Below are 9443 nucleotides of genomic sequence, written 5' to 3'. Positions count from 1 at the left end.
GCAAGAACACTGGAGTGGGTTGCCATTTCCTTCTCCATTACAGTATATGGATATTATATTTCCTCAGGAAGTTAAAGGTATTGTGAATATGTTAGAAAAATCTCCTTATTCAAAAGAGATGAATGCTGAAGTGTTTAGAGGTACAGTATCATGGTTTCTGAAACAAATTTGCAAGTGGTTCAGGAAAAAAAGCTATGCATACAAACATGTATGTATACATCTCTGTATGTATAAAAACAGAGACACAGAGAAAAAGAGTGGCAAAATGTGACAGTAGGTAAATCTCAGTGAGGGTATATTGGGTGTTCACAGAAACTATCTTTCAATTTTTCTGAGGTTTGAAATTTTTCCCAAAAAATGGGAGGGGAAAAGATTCTCGCTTTTACAGTCAGAAACCAGAGCTATTGCTTAAGTCCCTACATTATGCTGTTATTGTCAATGCTTTTATTATAATGGTGTAGATCCTGTCCCTTCTGCTGCCTTCATAGCTCTCAAAGCCATTCCATCGCCTCCACCTCTGCTCCCATGCCATCACCCCAGATTTCTGAGGGCTCTGAATTTGCCTCAGCTTCTAGCTGTCCCTTTCATCCATTCTCTACACAGCAGCCAGAATAACCAACCCAAAGAACAACACTGTCACGCTGATGCTTAAAAGCTTTTAATGGCTTGCCAGCACCTTCTCTTATCTTTCAAGACCCTTCTGATCCCTGCTTGCCTTTTGACCCCTAGCCCATCTCCAACACACAGAGATAAACTTATTTCCAGCCACCCTAAATTGACAGCAGTTTCTGGCCCATTTATTTATTGCTCAGTCTCTCTTAGCCCTGGGTCTTAGCACCAGCAGATTCCTTCTCTAAGACATCATCTCAGGCCAGGCTGGTTTCAGCTTCTCCTTCGAGATCCATCCAGCTCAAATATCACCTCTTCTGAAAATCATTCTCTGACCTACCTCAGAGCTGGACTGTTTAGTGCATTTCCATTTGTATCCTTAATGCATGTTTACCTGTGTGTCCCACGTACTTAGGACTCAGAGGACGTGGACCGAGGCTTAGCCTCAGTTGTTTGACTGAGTGGGGTTTTTGCTCATTTGGGGGGTCTTGTTTGTTTGGGGGGGACTAGGGGGCCATCCCCACCACACAGTACATGGGATCTTAGTTTCCTGACCAGGGATCAAACCCGCACCCCTTTATTGGAAGCTTAGAGTCTTAACCACTGGACTGGCAGGGAAGTCCAAGTGAGTGTTGAATTAAGGATTCTAAGGGAACCAACAGGGAGAATAATCTGCTCCTTCCCCATTCTGATTGTTCTGCAGGTTCAGCTTACCTGCGGTGGCCATAGGCAAGCAAGAGAGCCTTTGCTTTACAAAGCTGCCAAGATATAGGAGAACTTACATTGTTTGCCTCTTCCAGACATCCATGTCTTTCTCATTTTCATTTCAGGAGGAGGCCAGGAGAGATGGAATTGAGATAAAGACCTAAGAGCTACCTACAATACCTGGGGAGTCACAATCATACTGCCAGCCTCCAGGACTCTGCAAATCTTCCATATTTTCCATTGCCCCAGCCTCCTGGGAACCGAAAGTCAATTACCCTCAGTTCCTGCATCTGTAAACCAACAGGCTGAACTCCAAGGTGTTTTAGTTTTTTCGTTTTTGTGTTTTGGCTGCACTGCGAGGCTTATGGGATCTTAGTTCCCAGACCAGGGATTTAACCCAGGCCCTCAGAAGTGAAAGTATGGAATCCTAACCACTGGACTGCCAGGGAGTTCCCAAAAACAAAGCAATTTTTAAATGAATGGATTTCACATAAAAATTCACATTTTCAGCTTCTCTTGAACAAAATCTGGTGAAACTGGGCTGACATTCCTGCCGGGGATAAATGGCTAAAGCTGAATAATCATTGTCCTTGTTGCCAAGACGTGAACCTGTGACTCCACAGTCCCACCCGGCTCTTCTCTCTTCTCTGTCACTCTCCTGGCTTCTAGGGCATTTGGGTTTCAAGTTTCAGAACTAATGATTTCTCAGACTCCTATCACTGTAAAAATCTTGGAGATCTCCAGATGCAGGGAGACACACCAGAAAAAAATAAATGAGAAATTTGGACTTGGAGTAGACAGAATGAATCCCAACTCTACCACTTACTAGTATGAACCACTTAGCTTCTCTGAGTCTCAGTTTCCTTAACTGTAAAATGGGTATAACAATAACACCTACCTCATAAGGCTGTTATATAAAATGCCAAGCATTGGACACATAGTCACTCCTATCCCTGTAGGTACCAGAGACTCACCACAGCTCTCCCTAATATTCAGATATAGAGAAAGGCAGTTCAGAGAGATTAAGCAATATACTGAAGGCAACACAGCAAATTGAAGGCCAAAGCTAACTCTTCTGTTATCCTTGTGAAGAATGAAAGTCAGCTTTCCAAGCTGAGGGATAGCAGATGTTCAAAAGTTGAGGGACTCTGGATGATGGGGTCACAGGTTCAGTCTGGAAGGGATCAATGGCTGATCTTGAGTAACTTCACCCTCAGTTTATGCAAATAATGGAGCGACTGACGTCATAGTTGTTTGGCCAGAGAGGAAAGAGAAAACCTCTTTGATGTGCGCTGGGCCTTGATGCTATAGCAGCTTCTCCTCCTCCAGGGCCACTGATGGCCTTTGCCCTTTCCCTGGCCATGGGGGGCCTCCTGCCTCCTACACACCTCGCAGACCAGTTCACACAGGCTCAGGAGAGCCCATTGTGAATTCTTCAGGAAGTTTGGGAGACTTTTTCTTAAGACACCAGATTACTTAAAATTAAATTATGTATATTAAAATTTACATTAAAAAGCAGAAAAAAGTTTAATATACACTTACAACTAAACTTTCATGAAAACAAAGAGACAAAATGTTCAAATCTCATCACTTCCTATTTATTTATTTTACTACATTTTCATCTTTTTTTTCTTGCCACACAGCTTATGGGATTTTAGTTCCCCAACCAGGGACTGAACCAGGGCACTCAGCAGTAACATCACAAAGCCTTAACCACTGAACCTCCAGGGAATTCCCAATTTTATTACATTTTAGTACTACCTAGACTTTTGTCTATTTTTCTGTGTGATATATTACTGCACGTATGGTTCTCAACTCCAAGTTCAAACTACCTTCTGTTAGCAGTTTGTAACTGGCCATAAGGAGTCCTTTTATCACAGAATTCAACACTGCTACAAACTAAAGCTTAATTGTTTTATTGATTGTCTAGGGCTGGAGCAAGCAAACTATATTAACTCTCAGTCCAAATATGAATGCTTGTCTCTTTCTGCTCATTGCCTGTTTTTGCAGATAATTTTTGTAAATAAAGTTTTATTGGCACGCCATGATGCCAATTCATTTACATACTGCCTCTGGCTGCTTTTGGAATACAGTTGCAGAGTTGAATAGTTTCAGCAGAGGCCATATGGTCCTCAAAGCCTGAAATATGTATTACCTAGCTCTTCATAGAAAATGCTGGCCAGAACCTGCTTTTGACTTTTAAAATGATTAAGTTCGGTCACAGCCTTCAAATACATGTTCCTCCAATGGTTGCTAAACTTCTTGACACCTTGAAATAAAGGGATTGGTTTTGTTTTGACAGGAGCAAACATAGTGATGTAAAGGTGATCTGGCTCCACCTTCTGGTTCAGCATTTTCTAATCACAGTGAACAACTGATCACTTAGGCAAGTCTTCATCTTTCTGAGTCTTAGTTTCCTCATCCATAAAATGGGAGAACTAACAGTGAGCTGAGGATAAACAGGCCCAGTGCTTGGGAACGGCACACCCAGTGGGGAGAGGCAAGGAGTCCTGCCCACTCCAGGTGCAGGTAGTAAGGCTGGTCACAGAATAGGTTCTTCAGAAGCAGAGACTGAGACAGAGCTTGGGATACAAGCTGTTTTTAAGGATGCACACCAGTGAAATGAACGTGGAGAAGCCTGACCGGGGAGAAGGGGAAGTCAGTGGTGGAGGCCCAACAGGACTTGATCAGTCCCAAAAGGAACTCTGGAGACAGACTTGTGATCAGAGTTGTCCCCCACTGAGCTGAAATGGCCACCTTTACCCCTGCCGTGTTCAGCTACCACATGGAGGCTGCTCTGGGCAGAGGCAGCCTGGGGCAAAGTCTGCAATGGCAGGAGATCCCATAGGAGCTGACAGCCAGCCACTTCCCCCATCCCCCCAAGTCCTCCCTTGAAAGGACTTTCCATGCCCACCACAGAGGAAAATCGTCCATAGAGAATTTTAAAATAATAATCAAAACTGCCATAAGTCTGTTGACTTTATCATTTTGTGCCAGCAAATCTACATCTATAATTTTTTGGGGGGGGGGCGGGGCTGTGCTGGGTTGCTATGCGTGGGCTTTCCCTAGTTGCCAGTGAACAAGGGCTACTTTCTAATTGTGGGGTGCAGGCTTCTCATTGTGGTGGCTTCTCTTGTTGGGGAGCACGGGCTCTAGAGTGCAGGTCAGTAGTTGTGGAACACAGGCTTAGATGCCCCGTGACATGTGGGATCTTCTTAGACCAGAGATCAGACCTCTGCATTGGCAGGTGGATTCTTAACTACCAAACCACCAGGGAACTCCAATGCCAGCAAAGCTAATCAATATCAATGCCAGTTGCTGAACAGACGGCTGCCAACCAATGTTGGTGCTTGATATTGAATATGTGCTCATAGACAGTTATTGTTGTTACTATTATATTCTTTGTGTCAGGATTAATGGTTGTAAATGCCAGAAACCCAACTCAAAGGAGCTTATGCAAAGGAGGAAAAATTCTTGACTTAGCCAGAAGTATGTCTAAAACAGGTCTCCTTCTCTCATCACTGCTTTCTCTGTGCCAGCTCCACACACAGGCACATTTTCCCTCCGTGGAGTCAGACATGGGCACCGCAGCAGCATTCCATTGGCTCAGCAAACCCAGACCTCACAGAGAGCCTCTTTCTCAAGCAAAAGTCCCAGGGCAAACCCACACTGGCTGGCTCTGGTCAGGCACCCAAACCTGAACCAATCACAGGGATTCTCATTGGCCAGACCTGGCTCGTGCATGCTCAGGTGCTTCAGTTCTGTCCAACTCTTCATGACCCTATGGACTGTAGCCCACCAGGCTCCTCTGTCCATGGGATTCTTCAGGCCAGAATACTGGAGTGGATCCCTCCTCCAAAGGGATCTTCCCCACGCAGGGATTGAACCTGTGTCTCTTACATCTCCTGCAGGTTCTTTACCACTAGCACCACCTGGGAATCCCCCTACATGTTCCCAAACCACATGGGCAGAGAGGGAGAAGGGATGGTTCCCCAAAGGAAGAGTGAGAGGCTAGAGGAGCAAAGGATGCTGGACAGGCAAAACCAACAAAATCCAGGATAGCGCTCAACGCTCCAAAGCCGAGCACAGAGGACAGTCTTCTGTCCTAGGCACCTCAGATCCTGGGCGCCCATGCTTTGGGACACTGAGACTCAGGGAGGAGCTGGAAGTGACCCAAGATCACAGAAGTTACCAGGACTTCCCTGATGGTACAGTGGATAAGAATCCACGTGTCAGTGCTTGCTTCGGCAGCACATGTACTGGAATTGGAACGATACAGAGAAGATTAGCATGGCCCCTGCGCAAGGATGACATGCAAATTCGTGAAGTGTTCCATATTTTAAAAAAAATATAAATAAATATAAAAAAAAGAATCCACCTGTCAGTGCAGAGGACCTGGGTTCCATCCCCAGTCTGGGAAGATTCCACAAGCCTTGTAGCAACTAAACACATGAGCCATAGCTACTGAGCCCATCTGCTGGAACTACTACTGAAGCCTATGTCCTACAACAAGAGAAGCCACCACAATCGGAAGCCCATATACTGCAACTGGAGAGAAGTTCCCACTCGGAACTCTCTGGACCCTCCAGGCCATCACTGATACCTGGTGATACAGCTGCCCATCACCCCAAAGTTCAAGCATGTGGGCCCTGTGCCCCAAGAGATAGAGACCAGCCCCACCCAGCTGGCCCTGCCCAGCTGCACCAGCCCTGATAATAGCTGGGCATACTGGCCAGCCCACATGCCCTCTGTTCCCCAACTGTTATTTCAGCCCTTGTTGGGGAGTCTGTGGAGCCTGGCAGGGGATGGGCTTTTGCCCCTGAATCCTCATTTGTTCTGTTTGGAGGCCTACAGTTGTAGATCCTAGAAAACAGAACACAGGACTGTTTGACTGTTTTGGCAGTCCAATTTTCAAATGAAACTAAAGTCTTTTAGTTTATTTACATTCCCCAGATATAATATTGTTGTTTAGTCACAAAGCCATGTCCAACTCTTTGATGACCCCATGGACCATAGCCCACCAGGCTCCTCTGTCCATGGGATTTCCCAGGCAAGAATACTGGAGTGGGTTGCCATTTCTTTCTCCAGGGGATCTTCCCAGCCCAGGGATCAAACCCAGGTCTCTTGCACCTCCTGCATTGGCAGGCAGAATCTTTACCACTGAGCCACCAGGGAAGACCCCAGATACAATAAAGAATCATAAATAGGCCACTCCAGTTCAAGGACAACAGTTATCCACAACTTTTCCCCACATTGACCTTGAGCAGTGAAGCCTTTAAAGTCTTGACAATGTTGCAACTCTGCTACAAAACCTTCAAAAGCTTCCCCATTGCCTCAAAGATAAAGCCCAAAACCCCTAACCTGACATTTGCAACCCTCCCACATTCCTCATAGGCTTCCTGGGTAGAGCTAGTGGTAAAGAATCCACCTGTCAACGCAGGAGACACAAGAGACGCAGGTTCCACCCCTGGGTCAGGAAGATCCCCTGGAGAAGGACACGGCACCCCACTCCAGTATTCTTGCCTGAGAAATCCCACTACAGAGAAGCCTGGCGGGCTACAGCCCATGGGGTCACAAAGAGTTGGACACGACTAAGCAACTAAGCACACACATTCCTTATAAGCATCAGTCAGTCAGTTCAGTCGCTCAGTCGTGTCCGACTCTTTGCGACCCCATGAATCGCAGCACACCAGGCCTCCTTGTCCATCACCAACTCCCGGAGTCTACTCAAACTCATGCCCATTGAGTTGGTGATGCCATCCAGCCATCTCATCCTCTGTTGTCCCCTTCTCCTCCTGCCCGCAATCCCTCCCAGCATCAGGGTCTTTTCCAATGAATCAACTCTTTGCATGAGGTGGCCAAAGCATTGGAGTTTCAGCTTCAGTATCAGTCCTTCCAATGAACACCCAGGACTGATCTCCTTTAGAATGGACTGGTTGGATCTCCTTGCAGTCCAAGGAACTCTCAAGAGTCTTCTCCAACACCATAGTTCAAAAGCATCAATTTTTCGACACTCAGCTTTCCTCACAGTCCAACTCTCACATCCATACATGACCACTGGAAAAACCATAGCCTTGACCAGACAGACCTTTGTTGGCAAAGTAATATCTCTGTTTTTTAATATGCTATCTAGGTTGGTCATAACTTTCCTTCCAAGGAGTGTCTTTTAATTTCATGGCTGCAATCACCATCTGCAGTGATTTTGGAGCCCCCAAAAATAAAGTCTGACACTGTTTCCACTGTCTCCCCATCTATTTCCTATGAAGTGATGGGACCAGATGCCATGATCTTAGTTTTCTGAATGTTGAGCTTTAAACCGACTTTTTTACTCTCCTCTTTCACTTTCATCAAGAGGCTTTTTAGTTCATCTTCACTTTCTGCCATAAGGGTGGTGTCATCTGCATATCTGAGGTTATTGATATTTCTCCTGGCAATCTTGATTCCAGCTTGTGCTTCTTCCAGCCCGGCGTTTCTCATGCATAATTGGTAACTATTAACTGTCTATACCGGTAGCCATTAATTGAGTCATGCCAGGTATCAAGCAAAGCACTCTGCGTGCATTAGTTCAGTTGATTCTCATAACAACCCTACAAGAGAGGTACTATTATAATTCCCATTTTACAGATGAGGCTCAGAGAGGTGAAGTGACTTGCCCATGGTTGCTCAGCAGGAGCCCCCACCTCTGTCTACACAAAGGCTTTGCTCCTCACCAGCCTGTCCACAAAGCCTCCCCGCAGACTCGCAGTGCTCCTACCTTCCCCCTCTTTTCCCCTCCTTCGCCCCTGCCAAGCCAGCCCTTCCCACTCAGCCACAGGCCAAAGGAAGAGGAAGCTTCTCCAGGGTCCAGGAGGCTGGTTTCCTCCTGCTGCTTGAAAACAGACTCAGGGGTCATTTCCGAAGCATTTTCCAAAAGCAATGGCAGCATGTCAGGCAGTGGCTAGCATATAGACTTTGGAGAGAGTCAGGTGGTTGTGGCAGTTTAGCCACTAAATCACGTCTGACTCATACGACCTCATGGGCTGTAGCTCACCAGGCTCCTCTGTCCATGGGACTTTTCAGGCAAGAAAACTGGAGTGAGTTGCCATTTCCTTCTCCAGGGGAATCTTCCTGACCCAGGTATTGAACCTGGATCTCCTGCATTGCAGGTGGATTCTTTACCGCTGATCTACCAGGGAAGCCTGAGAGAGTCAGGTTTGGGTTCAATTCTCTGTCACTTTTTAGCTGTGTTCCTTGGACACCTCTCTAAACCTCCATTTTGCAATCTGTAAAATGGGGATGACAGCACCTACCTCCTAGGATTATTAGGATTTAATAATTAAAGGGCATAAAAGCAACTATATTCCAATAAAAATTAATTTAAAAAAAGAAAAAAGAAAGGTCATAGCATCTAGTGTGTTTAGCACAGTGTCTGGCTTATAAAACAAAATGACCAGAAAAATCTAAGTTTTTGTTGTTGCTGCTATTATTATTATCATTTTGAAAACGTGCTCTGCCTCCAAAGGTGACAACTTGAGACAGATCACACTCCTTCATCTGAAGATATTTTAAGTTAAAAAATCAGCTCCCCTTCTTACATACAATACCAAAAGCACAAGTGACAAAAGAAAAAAATAGTAAGTCAGACATCATTAAATTTAAAAAATCTGTGCTGCCTGTCATTCCATCAAGTGAAAACACAACCCACAGAGTGGGGGAAAAAAATTTGTAAATCACATATTTGATAAGGGACTTGATTCCTGATAAGGGAGCACATAAGGAACCATTACAACTAAGCGACAGAGGACGAGATGGTCGGATGGCATCACTGACTGCATGGTCATGAGTTTGAGTAAGCTCTGGGAGATGGTGAAAGACAGGGAAGCCTGGCATGCTGCAGTCCACGGGGTTGCAAACAGTCAGACATAACTGAGCAACTGAACAACAACAACTCAGTAATAAAAAGACAAATAATACAATGAAAAAGTAGGAAAAGGATATGAGATATTTCTCCAAAGAATGTATGAAATTAACAATAAGCACAGAAAAATTTCAACATCATTAGCCACTAGGGAAACGCAAATCAAAATCACAATGAGACAGGGCCAAAACAAAAAACAAACAAAAACAACAACAGCAAAACTCTGGGAGAC

The 9443-nt window shown here is 45.3% G+C and overlaps 1 non-coding gene across 1 annotated transcript; it reads left to right on the top strand.

The window, feature by feature from the left end:
- Positions 1–5549: 5549 nt before the first annotated feature.
- LOC133058053 (U6 spliceosomal RNA) lies at positions 5550–5656 on the top strand. Its single transcript, XR_009693178.1, has one exon. It is a non-coding gene; the product is annotated as a U6 spliceosomal RNA (small nuclear RNA).
- Positions 5657–9443: the final 3787 nt, after the last annotated feature.

Source organism: Dama dama, chromosome 5 (assembly GCF_033118175.1).
Source record: "Dama dama isolate Ldn47 chromosome 5, ASM3311817v1, whole genome shotgun sequence".
NCBI lineage: Eukaryota > Metazoa > Chordata > Mammalia > Artiodactyla > Cervidae > Dama > Dama dama.
This window is presented reverse-complemented; position numbering and strand designations above follow the sequence as displayed.